Source organism: Cupressus sempervirens, chromosome 5 (genome assembly GCF_028749045.1).
Source record: "Cupressus sempervirens isolate cs-2001-9-10 chromosome 5, ASM2874904v1, whole genome shotgun sequence".
NCBI lineage: Eukaryota > Viridiplantae > Streptophyta > Pinopsida > Cupressales > Cupressaceae > Cupressus > Cupressus sempervirens.
This window is the reverse complement of record NC_143122.1, coordinates 1040957478-1040974462: the sequence shown is the minus strand read 5'-3', so window position 1 is coordinate 1040974462 and position 16985 is coordinate 1040957478. Positions and strand designations below refer to the sequence as shown.

The 16985-nt window shown below is 40.3% G+C and overlaps 1 protein-coding gene and 1 pseudogene across 2 annotated transcripts in view; one reads left to right on the top strand and one right to left on the bottom strand.

Moving 5' to 3' along the window:
• Nucleotides 1–16985, bottom strand: part of LOC149559497 (Phototropic-responsive NPH3 family protein) — a 120316-nt gene that overhangs the window by 25863 nt on the left and 77468 nt on the right. The window lies entirely within an intron of this gene.
• Nucleotides 3051–3927, top strand: LOC149559498 (dolichyl-diphosphooligosaccharide--protein glycosyltransferase subunit STT3A pseudogene; annotated as a pseudogene).

Genomic DNA, 16985 nt, shown 5'->3' with positions numbered 1-16985 from the left:
CTCTCGGGAAGCATTGTAATCATATGATATCATGGAAGCATAATGTACTGTGGGCATATGCGAATAATAATACGAGTTCTACTGGTTGCTGTTCATGTTCGTATTCTTTGTCTATGTGCGTTTCTTAATTAACCTATGCGGTAAACATTGCCTGTAATGGGTACTTGAGTTTCAGTTTGAAGGTCAGTTGTGGTAGTACAAAAGGGATGGTCTTTTATATACCCCATCTGAGATCATTGTAAATCATCATCAAAAGCAAAATGTAATGTCTTTGGCATATGCGAATAATAAAAGTACTAGTGTTAGATGTGTCTGTTTATTGTCTGTATGCATTAGCTTATTTACCCATACGGTAAACATTTGGCACTTTTGCCTGATGGACCTGGAAAGAAGGTAAGGAACGCAAACTAATGCCAAATTAGCTTAACAAGGATAGAAATAAGTCAAAGGGAAAAGATGGAATATGCACTGCACAAAAAAATTTAATTTTGGCACAATAGGCCGAACGCAGACGGAGATTTCAACAACTTGCCGACAAATACTGAAGCACTGAGGAATTCTTGGAGGAGACTCGACAGTGGGTGGAATTGGTGGAAAAAACAAGGGAGGAATTTTTGAACCTATATTTGCCGAGGGAAGAGAATCCAGACGGAAGGGAATTAACTCGCATGGCTCGGAGTGCCGAGGGAGCATGAGTGTGGAGTGAACTCTTCGTCCACGATACACTTCCGGAATGGACAACTTCGCTAAACAAAGACCCTTCTTCACCAAAGAACATAGTTGTTGGAAATAAGACAATTGTTGGAGAGAGCACTGGTGTGGGAGTGCAGAACAATGGCGGTGTGGGAGTGTCGAACAACACCGGTGTCAAAGTACAGAGCAACGCCCGTACATACAATCAAGTAATAATGGCTGGACCAAAGGAAAAGTTGCCAAATTTTGATGGCGATGGAACAATGGATCCAATCCAACACTGTAAAACATGTGAAATGATTTGGAAGGCAAATGACATAACAAATACAAATGAATAGGTCCAACAATTTCCAGCAACCCTAAGGGGGGTAGCAATTGATTGGTTCACCGATACGGATCTCCAAAAATTAACCAACTAGGACAACATTAAAAAAGAATTTACCACTGAATTTCAACTGCTACGCGATGACAATGAGATCGTAGCAGAGATATAGAACATGAAGCAAGGGAAAAATGAAACAGTTCGAGTATATGCAAAAAAATTAAAAGACTTAATAAACAAGATGAAGAGTAAGTTGGCGGATGGGTTGCAAAAGAGATGGTTCATTGAAGGACTACGCCCGAAGTTGCGGAAGAAAATGAAGATTGTGCCGCCATCATCATACACTGAAGCATACAATCGGGCGATGAACTTAGAAAGTGAGCAAAAAACAAAGAAGAAAAAGAAGATTAGCTCATCTGAGTCAGACGACGATGCGCCTTTAGAAGAAGGGAGCAGCGATGACGAAAAAGGCAGCAAGAAGGTCTGAGCTCTCGAGAAAGATATGATTTGAATGATGAAAGAATTTAAGAATGTTAGAAGTTGTAATCTTTCATTGGTGTGTTTATAAACCAAGGTTAGACGTCCTTTCGTTATTGTTATAATATATTAGGATATAAGCCAAGGTATCCTAATATATTTCTTTTTTGTCCTTTTTCCACTACATCTTATTTTGTCCTCTAGTGGAATATGTGAGGACAAATATTTATTGTAATTTGTAATTTAGATTATTCCTCCTTAAGAGGAATCTCACACTTGGCCTCACACACTTATGAATGGTGGCATTTATAGACATGGGAGTTACATTCTAACTCCTCTCTCTCATCTCTATTTAAGAGATGACCCTCCTCTCTCATTTCCAATGAGGTTTCTTGCTCTTCTCAATTATTGTATGAGCGATTGCTCTCTCTCTCTCTCTCTCTCTCTCTCTCTCTCTTCCTTAGGCTTTTCATGCCTCATTCATAATGTCACAAGGGGTTTTCTTTGCTTTCCCCTTTCCAAATATCTTGTCTCATGGTGTTGGATATTGAAGCTTTCTCTCTCCTATCTTAAGGTAATATCTTTTCATGCATTAACTCGCTTAGATTCTTTCCTGGTATTGCTTATTTATATATTTCTTTTTCCATTTCTAACATGGTATCAGATGAGTTTAATCTTTGTTTTGAGTGTTTGGATGAAGGTACAATTCGAAGGAGACTCTTGAGAGAGATTTCACTAATTTCTTCTTTAATCTTCTTAAGATGGAAGAAATTGAAATTTTTTTTTGGGTTTGGCTAGTTTACCGCCAAACCTGATTAACTTCTGTTTGCTCTAATTTGTGCAGGTTACTTCTTATTTTCTATTAGTTTTCATCTAACCCTCTTTGGCAGGCTTGCCGCCAAAAAGGTTTTCCTATCTAGATATTTTTTTTACTCTTGTTTTGATAAAAACAAAATATAAATTTATAGATATCTCACTCCTCTATCAATCTTATAGGCTCTCCGGCTTTGGAGGTTAGTACAAAGATTTCTGCTTTCTTGCCAAAACTTTTGATTCATGTCTAGTTAACTATGTTTTTCTGTCTTGTACTGCTGGATATGTTTGTGAAAATGGAGTGGCGGATTACCCACTCTTACATTCATTCATTACCACCAACAACAACAATGCATGCTATAAATTTATTTAGAGAACGATCAATTTTTTTGTTTGGTTGTCTTACTTTCTTTTCCGATTTTTAGAGGTGGGTACTGAAGAGAAATTCATGGAGAGTTGAAGGGACGGACTTACGAGGAGTAGGAATGGATAAAGATCAAGACAAGAAAAATGACAACGGCGTGAGGATTGAAGAAGAGGGAGCATGAAGAATCTGCTATAATGGAGGACTGCGGAGATGGGATTGGGATGATAGAGTTTGAGTTTCTCAAGGATGAAGATCTGGTTAAGGTTTCAGAATTTAAGAAAGCAAATGGGTTTATTGAGATGAGATGTGGGTGTACATGCATGAAGTATGGAGATGCGGTTGGTAGGTTAAGAATTTATCAGGAAGGAGATTTTAAGGTGCTTTGTGAATGCCTTGAAAAATCAAACCCTTTCTATTCGTTTCTTCCGGCTCGTAAACCCTCTCTATCCTTACAAATCCATAAAAATATAGAAAGCGAGAAAACGTAGATTGTCGATATAAATGGCACGGATCAGACCAGAGTATAGTTTGTGAATAAATTGTTGATAGCAATCATGGTGGCCTCTGTAATTGCACCATCAATTTCGACACCGAAAGCCAGAGATGCATTCGGCTCTGTTCTATCTTTCACAATCCTCATTTTGGTTGCTATCCTAGCCTTTTCCATCCGTCTATTCTCTGTTATCAAGTATGAAAGGGTCATTCATGAATTTGATCCTTACTTCAATTACAGAGTTACACAGTACCTTACAAAAAATGGAGTCTATGACTTTTGGAACTGGTTTGATGACCGGACCTGGTACCCTCTGGGTCGTGTCCTTGGTGGAATAGTTTATCCTGGTATAACATTGACAGCTGGAACCATGTGGTGGATATTCAATTCTTTGAACATACCTCTTTCAGTGGAAACTGTTTGTGTTTTTCATTGCTCCTATATTCTCAGCCAATACCGCTTGGGCGATGTACCTTTTAACAAAGGAAGTGAAGGGCACTGGAGCCGGACTTATGGCTGCGGCCCTTATAGCCAAGATAGTCGCCTGCAGAGGCACCACGGGGTTTCTGGATGGCCTAACGGATCTGAACTCAGGGGATACAACTATGTGTATGGTAATGAGTAATGCAGGGTGAAAGATTGTTTTTTGCAGAGAGGATGTTAGACTGCATTCGGGTCCTCCTCCTGCTCCTCTCCTCCTTCGGCTTCAGCATTCATGGAGGGGACGGGGCAGGCGCTTTTGTAGGGTTGGATGTCGGCACAAGTCTCTCCAACATGCCCTTGGCCGTTGATTCCGTTGAGCTCCAACAATTTTTTGCCACATTTATAACGTTTTTTTACAAGTTTCTTTTGTAACAGTAAACTTATTGCAGGTTTTTTTTTTTTTGGCTAGCTATGATTTCATTTGGATTCGTCAGTCTGCTATAACATATTCTCATCATTGCTATTCCTAAAATCTATTATTTTAGTAACGTTTTCTTGTCTTTTCATGCAAGATTCTTTTTCTTTTTTTAGCTCTTGACAAAGGCATCATTTGTTTTTATCATTGCCTCTTGTCAACCTATTTTTGGCATGTAATCATTCATTGTCAGATAGCTCAAACACAAGTGCAATATTTTACTTTAAATCTCTCTTACTCCTTTACGTCGTTTTAAGTAAAAAAGGAGAAGTTAAGGATAATTTTTTTAAAGAAGTTTTCTTAGTATTAAATATTAAAACTAATCAAAGTTTTATTATTTTTTTTAATATAAAAAGTTAAAGAGTTTTTTTAAATAAATATCCTCATTTATAATTCCTTTTTTGCCATAATCTAGGAGGATTATTGTCTTTCATGGTGAGCCCATCCTTAATATCTTCTTACTTAAGTTCACCTTGCATGGAGATTTTAACTGATAACTTATGTTTATTGCTCTTCCAAATACTTCTTATTTATCTCAATTTATTCAGGTTTATGAGTATCTTACACTATTGCCTTCATTATTTAATGATTTGAGTTAATTGATCTATCTGCACATAGTTGCAGTTTCATGCTTTTATAGCATTGTTCCAAGCCCATGTTGGCACTTTATGGTTTAATACCATTGATTTATATGATATTTTTTGTAAGTTGCATCGGGAGCCAATTTATCAAGGTTAACTATGGTGGACCCGACAGTTTTAAACTGACTCGTAGTTGCCTTATCTGGCCCGTGGAGTATCCCTCCAACCTATAATTGGTGTGCACTTACTTCAATGGAGTTTCCCTCCATTTGTTCCACTTTGTTCCTCAATGCGAGGATGATATTTTATGGGGATTTCCCATTTCAATCTCTCTATCTCCTTGGTGTATGCTCCTAGTTTTGATTTAGTCATGGTATGACTTCCTACACTTTGCTCATTTTTGAGTGTATAGGTGACGAGGCTACCATATCTTCGAGCACTCCTATATTGGAGACTTTATTTGAGAAATTTGTTTTGACCCATGTTGATCTTTTTCCTTATGGCAATGATGTTGCTTGTCCATGATGGATTTCTTATTTGAAGGCAATATGTTGTTACTCCTCATTAACCCTTCCTTTGGTCCACATCGGCAATAATTCTTGGAAAAACTATAACTTGAATTATTTGGTGCTTGAGGCACATGTTCTACTTATTTATTATTGTCTCTCTTATATTTCTTTGATAAATATACAATGTGATAATGTTCTGCATACTTTATTGCCTAGATTGTGAGTCATGTAGGTGATGGAGTCGCGACCCATTCACTTGTAGCGGGATGACTCATTAGTGGACTGTCTATATCCATGTGATTGACGCAATGTTGATGCAGGTTTCATTAGTTGGCCTTGTCTGTGGTCATTTGTGCATTAGTATGTTTCTTTCATGAGAGAGTTATTGCATAAAGATTGGTCATTTTGACCCATATTATGATCATTTTGAGCTTATGACTTATTTTTAGATATCATGTTAACTCCATTGCATGTTGGTGAACACATTCATTTATTCTCATCTCTCTTAGTTCCTCCTTGATTAAATTATTATAACTTCAATTTTTTTACTAATATTCTACTTGTGGATAGTTGTCTTGTTTGTTCTCTGTTTTTTCCAAGTGATCCATCAAGGAACCTTCTCGATTTTTCACATATGGCTTGAAGACAATCAAATTACTTCATATTGAAGATTAAGTTGCAGATTTTTGTAAATTATGGGTTTAATACCCCTTGATATAATTACCCCAAGTAAAGATTAAAGGGGGGTGTTAGAAGTTGTAATCTTTCCTTGGTGTGTTTATAAACCAAGGTTAGACGTCCTTTCGTTATTGTTATAATATATTAGGATATAAGCCAAAGTATCCTAATATTTTTTTTTTTTGTCCTTTTTCCACTACATCTTATTTTGTCCTCTAGTGGAATATGTGAGGACAAATATTTATTGTAATTTGTAATTTAGATTATTCCTCCTTAAGAGGAATCTCACACTTGGCCTCACACACTTATGAATGGTGGGATTCATAGACATGGGAGTTACATTCTAACTCCTCTCTCTCATCTCTATTTAAGAGATGACCCTCCTCTCTCATTTCCAATGAGGTTTCTTCCTCTTCTCAATAATTGTATGAGCGATTGCTCTCTTTCTCTCTCTCTCTCTCTCTCTCTTCCTTCTTAGGCTTTTCATACCTCATTCATAATGTCACAAGGGGTTTTCTTTGCTTTCCCCTTTCCAAATATCTTGTCTCATGGTGTTGGATCTTGAAGCTTTCTCTCTCCTATCTTAAGGTAATATCTTTTCATGCATTAACTCGCTTAGATTCTTTCCTGGTATTGCTTATTTACATATTTCTTTTTCCATTTCTAACAAAGAACATGCAGAAAGAGACGAAGGGAAATGACCTCCAGTGTACAGAATGTAAGACAAAAGGTCACACGAAGGGATCCTATCCAAAGAACCAGTTCTGCGAAATCTGCCAGATCATGAGACATTCCACAAAGGAATGCCCCTTCAATATGAAAACAAGAGGACCTCAACAAGTGCTCCTAACTTAGGAGGCTTCCACGTAAGGAGGGAGTGGAAACACCAGTAATGAAGGTGCCACATCGAGAGGATACAGAAATAATAGACGAGGGCAAAACAGCAACAACAATACCAACAATAATAATGGGAGCCGCAACCGGATTCAGTATGATGCGAATGGCCACTTGATGGTACAATGCCAAGCATGCAATTTGTGGGGCCACTTTGCCCTAGACTATACAATAGCAAATGCACCAAAGTTGTTACACCAAAGGTGCGGTCCAGGAGATCATGAAGATGCTAAGTGCCTGAAATCAAGAGTCAATTTGATCACCATCGGGATGGACGAAGAGGAAGTTTTGGCAATCACACGGAAACAAGCAAAACTATACCCTGACCCGGCGGAAGAAAAGAAGAGGCTAGAGGAAGTGCAGACTGAAATTGAGAAAGCAAGATAGGGGACAAACGCACACTTGAGGGACACCACAAGTACCTCAACAAGGAACTGCGCAGAACAGAACATCATATGGTAGATACTACAAACTGAGGTACTCATCAAAATAAATGATCTGCTGCTTATAATGCCTCAACTCTGATCGGCACTCACAAACGTTGCTCCCACTACTAAATTACCAATAGAACAAGAAAAGGAGAGGGAAAGCGGAGCACATGCAGAGGACCCGATGCTGCTAGCCCTTACATCTGGACGGCATCTGACTGTCGTTGAGATGGGAATTTTGGGAACTGTCCTGACAAACACAATTGTGGACAGAGGGTCTGGCGTGAATGTGTTATCGGAGGATACTTGGAAGAGGTTGGGACAGTCAACGTTGTGGCCATCTACATTCCAGTTGCTAACAGCGGACCAACACGGCATTAAACTTCTCGATGTCCTGATAGCACAACTAGTGACGATTGGAACACAACCATTCCTACTTGACTTCATCGTCATCCCATTGAAAAGGAGAGGATATGATGCCATTTTGGCCCGAGGATGGCTCATACAAGAAAAAGTTAAACATGACTAGAAGAAGAATACGTTATCACTAGACAGCAAAGGATGGAAATTCATCATTGATTTACACAAGCAAATGGTGGGCGAAGAAGCTTTGTCATCAGATTTTGAGGAAGAAAATGAAGGGAAGTAGAGGATGGAAACAGATAAGGAAGGAGTCCTAAGGTTGGAAGGAGGATCAATGTACGATGATCTCGACTTGGTAAATGACCTTTTTCATTGGCAAATGGAGGACTACGAGCTATTCCAGAGCTGCAACATACTAACGATAGAAGAAGGACACAATGGAGACAAATTTCCAAAAGAATTTAGAATGACCCTAGCTAATCACTATTGTTATTACACTAGGGAGATTAAATACTTCGACTAAATTTGTTATTTGGATTGTTGTCTAACTCTGTTACCCAAAGGAAAATTAATTAAATAATCACAGCAAACGTATATAACAAGAAGTCTACAATATTTTAATCATTCATCAATATTTGTATCACTGACATTACATAAGAAAAATCAGTTGGAACCTGGTCGGATATAAGAGCCAAACTTGCGTGGAGCCGACAGTAGAAATGACTGAGTCTGCCGCAGGAATTCAATGATGTGTAGTTTGTTGCTAATGATGCCAAGACCCGCAAGGAATTTCCTCTCCTGCCTGACGCTATTGACTCCGTCTAGGATCGTGGTTGCCGCCTGGTGTTTGATAGTGGTTCGGTTTTAAAATCGCGGGCCTGTTTATTTCGTATCTGGCCCGAGTCTCTCCTATGACCTTTCACACGGAATAAACTCAAGCGCCTGCCAATCTTCGTCCTCTGGATTTACCCTCAGACCCACGAATCAGATAATCATGCGCTATTAAATTCCCACCACCGTTCTACCCGCTCGGATGTAGACTGAGCCTTCTGGTCTTAGTGACGAACCTGCAACAATTCCGCACGCGACTTCCAAATGAATCGGCTTGATGCGATTTTACTATTACTTGCAACCTCAATCGAAAACTGGTCCTGATGTAAACCTGAACTGTCGGGTGACCTGATAATAATTCATGCACAATTCGGACTAGGAAGATTTATGATTTCCACTGTATTTTTTCTGATTTCCCCAAATTCCTCTGGCTCTGCAATAATTAGTTTCTTCTACTGACCCCTTTAATGATCATCAAGCTACAACGTTTTTTGATCATCAAGCTACAACGTTTTTTGGCCTTAGGCTTCAAATCTCTGCTCAGGTGAAATGACTGTGGCGTCACCTCCAGATTTTGCAATAATTCGGATGATATTCCACACCCTCAAAATTGCTTATCAGTGGGAGTTATCGTTCCCAAAGACAATCTGAGAATTTGCAGACCAAATGACTACAAATTGTTCCAATTGAAATAGAAGTCGAATCCACAAAACCGCTTGTGCAAATGGGTGCCCCATGTCCTCTATTTATTCACTTTATTGAGAAGTTACTGGAAGTTTTCCGGAATGGTCTTTTATAATGCACTTTATTATTAATCTTTATAAAATTAAATAAATAACTTTATAAAGTAAAAGTACAATCTCAATTTAATATTAGAACAAGTAGGCCCCACTTACTGAATTATTATTCTCCGAGAGCAAGAATGTAATCATCTGGAAATAAAATGACTCTCTTTCCAAAATCATTTGCCTACGAGAGTCGATGATAGGCAAATCCCCAATAAAAATTATGTCACTAGAAAGGGGACATGACAAAATTTAGGGAAATAAAAGAGGGAGACACACCACTGGATGGAACAACTGCACATGAATTCGGTGAAGGAAAGCAGATAAAATATGATGAAGCCACGGTACAAACCATGAATTTGGGAAATGAGGCTGAACCAAAAAACATACTGGTGGGAGATAACTAGGATCCAGTACTAAAAGCAGCAGCATTTAAAATATTTTTGGAATACAAAGATGTATTCGCATGAACATATAAGGATTTGAAGGGAGTCTCGTTGGAGCTATGTGTTCACCGCATTTTGCTGGTTGAAGGTGTCGTACTTGTATGGAAGCGACCTTACAGGATGAATAATAACTATGTTGTGCAGGTTACAGAAGAAATTAATAGGATGCTAGAGGCTGGTATTATTTTTAAGGTTCAAACCGGTGAATGGGTGTCGCCCATAGTCATATTCCTGAAGAAGGATACCATCCAAATCCGGATCTGTGTTGATTTCAGATGCCTTAGTGCGGTAACAATCAAGGACCCCTTCCCGATACCGTTCACAGACAGTATATTGGAGGAGGTTGCTAGACATGAGATCTATTCATTTATGGATGGGTTCTTAAGATATAATCAAATTTGAATAGCAGAAGAGGACAAGCTGAAAAGAACATTTGTGGTAGAAGATGGAGTGTACGCATACAACAGGATGCCATTCAGCCTGTGCAATGTGCCGACTACGTTTTAGCGGATCATACTGTACATATTCGACAAGATGTCTATCAAAAACTTCAAGGCATTCCTGGATGATTGATCTATATTTAGCACCGAAGACAAACATCTAGCGGCGTTAGGCAAATGCATAGAAAGATGTCGAAGGGCGTGTCTTTCCTTGAACCCAAAGAAATACAGATTCATGGTCCCATAGGGAAGATTGCTCGGACATATAGTTTGTAAGGAAGGATTGAAAACAGATCCAGACAAAGTGAGAGTCATAATGGAAATGCAACCATCCACAAATGTAATGGAGGTAAAGTCATACCTCGGATACAGGCTATTATAAAAGATTTATCAAAATTTTTGCCAAAGTATCATAACCACTGGACAGCTTAACATGCAAAGGGGAACCGTTCAAATGGGACAAAGAACAAGAAGAGTCATTTGAAGGGTTGAAGGTACGGTTGGCCACAACACCTATATTGGCATACCCAGATTGGAACAAGGAATTTCATGTTCATGTGGATGCATCCAACTATTCAATCGAAGCAACTTTGGCGCAGACAAGTAGCCACGGGTTAGATCACCCTGTGTACTTTGCCAGTCAACTACTATCTAAGGCAGAGAAAAATTATAGTACAATAGAACAGGAAGCATTGGGCATGGTTTATGCAGTACAGAAGTTTCGACACTACTTGCTGGCAACACCGTTTGTATTCTATGTGGACCACCGGGCTCTATTGTACTTGGTGAATAAACCTATCATTCAAGGCAGAGTCAGCTAGTGGCTACTTTGGCTACAAGAATTCACCTTCAAAATCATTGTACAGGCTAGGAAGAAACATGTCAGCGCAGACCATTTATTGCAGATTAAAACAAGTGAACCAGCGGAGGGAGGCACGAATGATGATTTCCCTGATGCACAGCTATTTCAAATTGCAGTACTACCAAAATGGTACACGAGTATTGGGAAGTACCTGTCCACGGGACAGCCACCGAGGGAGATGCCAGAGAATGAAAGATGGAAATTGTGATTAAGGAGCCGTACATTCCAGTTGATTAATGGATTACTGTACAAAATGGGGCCAAATCACATCCTACGATGGTGTGTGTTGGAGGAGGAAATACCAAAAGTATTGAAGGAAGTGCATGAGGGACCAGCAGGAGGACATATGGGACCCGAAACCACAGCAAGAAAGATACTACTGGCAGGACTATGGTGGCCAATAGTGTACAACGACGCACGGGAATGGGTCATTGATTGTGACACTTGCCAAAGCGTAGGGAAGCCGCTAAAGAGAGACTTCATGCCACTTAACCCCTCACATGCGCAGGAACTCTTCGAAAGATGGGGATTGGACTTTATCAGACCTCTGAAGGTGAGCAAAACTAGAAGGTGCCGATACATTGTCATAGTGACGGAGTATCTAACCAAGTGGGTGGAGGCATGCGCACTACCGGACAACTCGGCAGTAAGCATAGCAAGATTTATTTATGAGCAAGTTATTACTAGATACGGGATTCCATTGCAGTTGACAAGTGATAGGGGAGGACATTTTGTTAACCATCTTATCCGGTTGCTCATTGTTGAATTTAAGATCTATCATTCATTATCGAGCCCGTACTACCCAAGAGCAAATGGACAGGCTAAGGCTATGAACAAGATCTTGGTAGCAATCATCTACAAGTCCTGTGCGATCGAATGTGAAGACCGAGAGTTGGGCATATTGCACATCGTACAAGGTGACAATAGGACACACACTGTTTCAGTTGATGTTCGGGTAGGAAGCAGTGGTACCAGCAAAGTTCATGATACTAAGCCTGAGGATCGCGTTGGAAAATAAGCTAGGTGACATAGCAAGCCTGAGGGAAAGGTTGCATAATCTGAACAAGCTCGAGGAGAAGCGGCTACTGGCATAATGGGCCACGGAGGTGACACAGAACAAGTGCAAAGCGTGGCATAATAAACACCTGAAACTGAACAGGTTTCAACTGGGCAATTGGTGTTGAAGTATGACAGACGGAATGAAATCAAACCAGGCAAATTTAAAATTAAATGGGTCGGGCCATACCAAATTTGAGAAGTAGGTGACAACGGAGCAATAAAGTTGTGGACATTAGATGGACAAGCAATACCGGAGGCAATCAACGATTCAAAGCTGAACTCAGAGGGAGAATTAGATGTATATGTTCGAAAAAAAGAAAAAAAAAGTTGAAAAAAATTCCACGGATACCTGTCTTGCGGGCAGTGTGTTTTGTTGGCAGTTCTGCAAATTGTCTTCTATATTCCTCGCGGGTTGTTTTTATAACCACAACTTTCCTTTTTTATTTCCCATGGCATGTCTCTTATTTCCGCAGGGTTACACTCTATGCTTCCACGAAGGTCTATATGAGTTCGGCAGCGAGTGTTTTAAAATCCCATGGAATGAGCTTTCAACCTCCCATGGATACATCTTAAAGCATTAGGTGAGTGCGGCACTTTGAGCTAAAAGGGTATTTTTTCTCTTATGTAATTGGACTTATTGTACTGTGCCAAATTCAACATCATGAGAACATGGAGGAGTTAATATCACTTTCATTGTGTATCTTATATGGCAAAAGACCATGGACAAGTAAGTAATCTTCCAGTTGCTAGTTGAAAGGAAACCGTCAGGGAAAGAAGCAATCAATGGAAAATATATATATATATATATATATATATATATATATATATATATTGAGGCATATTATCCGCAGGAAGGCAAAAGCAGCAAGAACCCTACATTATAAAAGAAGTCGTTATTATGGAATCCGCAGGGAAACAGAAGTAGTGGAAGAACTAGCTAAAGACAAGTATGGAAAAGAATGCAAGAGTCTTGGCTTCTGGAATCTGAGTTGCAGGGCCATCAGCATCTGCCAGTAAGAAGAAAAAAGTAAGGGCTAAACTCTCACATCGTACGGTTCATTGAAGGGCTCAATGGTAGCGAATGTCGAAAATGGTGGCAAGAAACTCTGGACACAAAGGTTATCAAACAAATTTTGGTACGAGCACAAGTGCATTGGGCCATACAGCTTCTGGTATTCTCCATTCGATTGTTTGAATCAGTTTTGCAAACCATGATAGAATCATACAATAGGCACAGCAGAACCAGTACCTTTTTGTACAAAGAGCATCGCATGACAGTTTCTTTTAAACCTAAGGATTTAACTAGAGTTTTTGGCATCCCGGGCCAAGGAGGACAGAAAGTGGAAATCAAGAACCACAAGCTATCATAGGAACAAAAAGAATATTGGGTGAAGTTAGTAGGCCGTGGTCTTACGCCTGAAGAAATGGAATCAGTGGTCAAGGGTGCCAAATGCAGAGGGCTTCGGCGAGATTTTATTCGGGAGGGCCACTGGAGATGCACCATGGATGTCATCAAAAGCAAGTTGACATGGGCAAGTTGGACATCGGATATAGCTTTGCCACAGATTGTATTCATGAACGGCATCATGGATGGCACAGTGTACGATTGGGCTACGGTCCTCACTGACAGGATGGAGGAGTTCATGACACTTCAGCACCGGATGTTCTTTATGCCGCACCATGCCATTGGCTTGTTTCTAGAGGCAGCCATTAGTCCGATACCACTTGATGATTTTGAGGTTCCACTGAGGGGAAAGTTGGCACCAGGAGAACCTCCAATATTCTATTGGAGACATTTGGACACGGGTGGAACAGCAGTGGGACAAAAGAAGGTATTCCAAGGATTAGAGGCTTATGGAGACACAGACAGTAGACGGAAGGACACTTCAAAGAGCAGTGGGACCAAGTCTGAGGAAGAGAGTACTTCTACAGAAGTTGGTAGCGACCCAGCAGTCAGTGAGTCCACATTCTTCACCCTGCCGCAGTTGCCAACTTCGGTGCACTTGTCCACCACCACTTCACACATTCCTCCATTTGGCCAATGTCATGCATCGGTCATTATGACTCCATTGACAGTGGCAGATGTCCCATGGGCTGTAGAAGATGGTGTCTGATGGACGATAGATGTTGCATCGATGGCCACTACAAAGGTTGCTTTTTCGATGGCCGCAACAAATGTTGTTTCTCCTATGGCCACGACCGAGGGCATGCCTTCCCAAGATTGTAAGCCAAACCCTGTTGCACCAACGGAGTCAGCCCCAGAGTTGGTAGAGTTGCCAGTGCCAAAGCCAGAATCTCAGGTTCATTTTGGATGTGATTGGCTCTAATGTTGTGGTCACTATTTCATCTTCCTTGTTGACGGAGGCATAGCCAACACAGTCAACACACCCGGTATAGCAAGAGGAGTGCATCGAGACAGCACAGACAAAGCAGCCAAAGAGAATGGAGGTGATGGATAGAGTGAGCAGATTTCTATGACTGCAGTTCCGACTCATCCCTGCAAAGATTGGATCATCCATTTAGTCCTTGAGGCATGGAGAAGTCTCCTCAGGACCAGCAGCCATATTGGAGCCACAGGAGGTGGCAGTTCCACAGTCCGAGGATGTGCTTAGGAAGGAGGTGGCACCAGATGTGAACATGGTTACCACAGAAGTGGCAGAGATGAGTAGTGATGGGGAATGGACCATGGATGATGTGGCAAAGGAGGATTATGGGTTAGATGAGGATAGATACAGGGACTACCTCAGAGCCATGCAGGTTGCATTGAAGAAAGGACACACCATTGCATTATAGGCGTTGACTCGTCAGAAAGAGTTGCATTTGGTCTGGGCTTCTATCAGGGGTTTTTTTTAGAGTGGTTCTGTTTGTGCTTTGAGGACAGGGGTTGGCCAGCAGTTGAGACAACTAAGATGTTGGTAGATTGGGCCACCGAGCCTGAGTTAACTGTGGAGGCATATAGGGCAGTAGACAAGGTCATAGCTGAGAGGTCTTCGATAGCAGAGAGGGAGGCTAGAGAAAAGGTAAAGGCAGATTTGGCCAACCAGCAAGTAGCGTAGGTAGTTGAGTGTGCAATACTTTTGCGGGATAAGGAAGTGGCTGAACAGGAATTGTAGTTATCAAAGACCCAGGCTATGGACGTAGCGCTTATTTTGAAGGAAGCTATGGAGGTTAATACGTAGATTTAGAAGGATTTGAGCATCTGGATGGATCAAGTATATGAATTGCGCCGGCAACAGCATTCTTCAGCATCACAACCTCTTCTCTAGTGTATATTCTTTCTATATTGTATAGTGTGGTCTCCTATTTTTGTTAGTTTTGAAGTTGCCAGGAGACGACTTTTCTTTTGGGGGGGATGATGTTGTCGATAGAAGTTAATTGTGTAGCCAACGGGTTGATGTCGTCGGTAAATATTGCGTAGCCAACAGGTAGATTAGTATTGTCATGTAGCTGACGGACCCCTTCAGGAAGGTTCAGCGGGAAGTATATATACTCCATCTGAGATCATTGTAAATCATCATTAGAAGCATAATGTAATGTCTTTGGCATATGAGAATAATAAAAGGAGTACTACTATTACATGTTTCTATTTATTGTCTGTATGCATTAGCTTATTTACCCATACGGTAAACAAAGCCTAACATACATAAACAAGGAACATAAACAACAAATCCATCACATATGTAAAACATTTGGTGATTTTTGGTGATTTTTGACTAAATAGCCCATTTTTCGAATGATTTCAGGTTATTGTTGGCGGTTTCTGGAGAAATTGCCCAATCCAGTAATTCAAGGCCAAAAATTGCCAATCCAATTCAATAGGTCAGAAAAAATTGACCAAGTATCGCTGAATCCCCGGATTGCCTAAACCAGATGAATTGCGGCTTTTTTTTTTTACTCTGCATTAGACCCTCATAGATGCATTAGTATGATAGATACTTGTTATTTCTTTTGTATGTTTTGACCTCTTGGATGTTCAGCACAATCCATTTGTCTTTAGTACTGTGAAAATACTCATTTATGTCTTGCCCTGGTTAAATCAGAAGTATTATTTTACTCATGTACCATTATATTCATTCTTGTAGAAGTTACCATTAGATTCTTGTATCATGATATATTTTCTCTCAATGGAATGTTAGGCTTGAACCCTTATGAGAGCCACATTTACGTCCACATACCATTGACAAACACCTACAACTATACATGAAGCAAAATAGATAGAAATAAATTTGATGGCTTTTGATTTTGAACTATATATGGATGTGTGGGCAAACACATATGAATTAGGACCATTCATTGCTTAGATCTGTTGGATCTAATGCCTTTCCTTTTTGTATTTTTTAGGACTCAATGATGTAGGAGAATGTTTGGGTAGTTGGCAATCCTGTATATTGGAGTGGCTTTTGACTTGGAGTTGGTAACTTGTTTGAAAGTTAGTGATGCTCAATCATTTAGCGGTAGTTCTTGGTTGTAAGATGTGGCTTCATTGACGAGCTCAGTGATTGAATGGACTTGGTGATCTTGGTGGTGCTTGGTTGGTGTTCTACTCGGTCGAACTCGTGCTCAGTGAATGTGTAGCTCAGTGGATCAATCTGATTGGTATGCTTGGTGTATACTTAGCGTACTTGGTTCTTGTTGTTTCTCAGTGGTTGGGTTCACTGAGTGGGTGTTCTTGATTGTTTGACCAATTGACTTGTGCATTTAATTTGTGTTGCATTTTGATCATGATGTGGATTGATCATGGGATGTGTGAGGACCTATTCTTGGTCTTAGTTTTTTCTCCTATGTGGATTTATTGATGGTTGTAAGCTGACTTAAGGCATATTGTGTTTGTCTTGAGTTCTAGAATTTTCTATTTGAAAAGGCTGACTTGTGGCCTTGAGTATAAAAGAAGGGTTTGAGGTAGAGTTGCGAGAGGCGAGTGAAGGAGAGTCAAAGAGGGAGTCAGCTAGAGAGGAGTAGCTAACAGGAGGGAAGTGTAGTAGAGCTAGTAGCTAAGTGTGGGCTTGGGAAACAAGAAGGTTGTTTGGTAGCTTGCAAGCACATGTT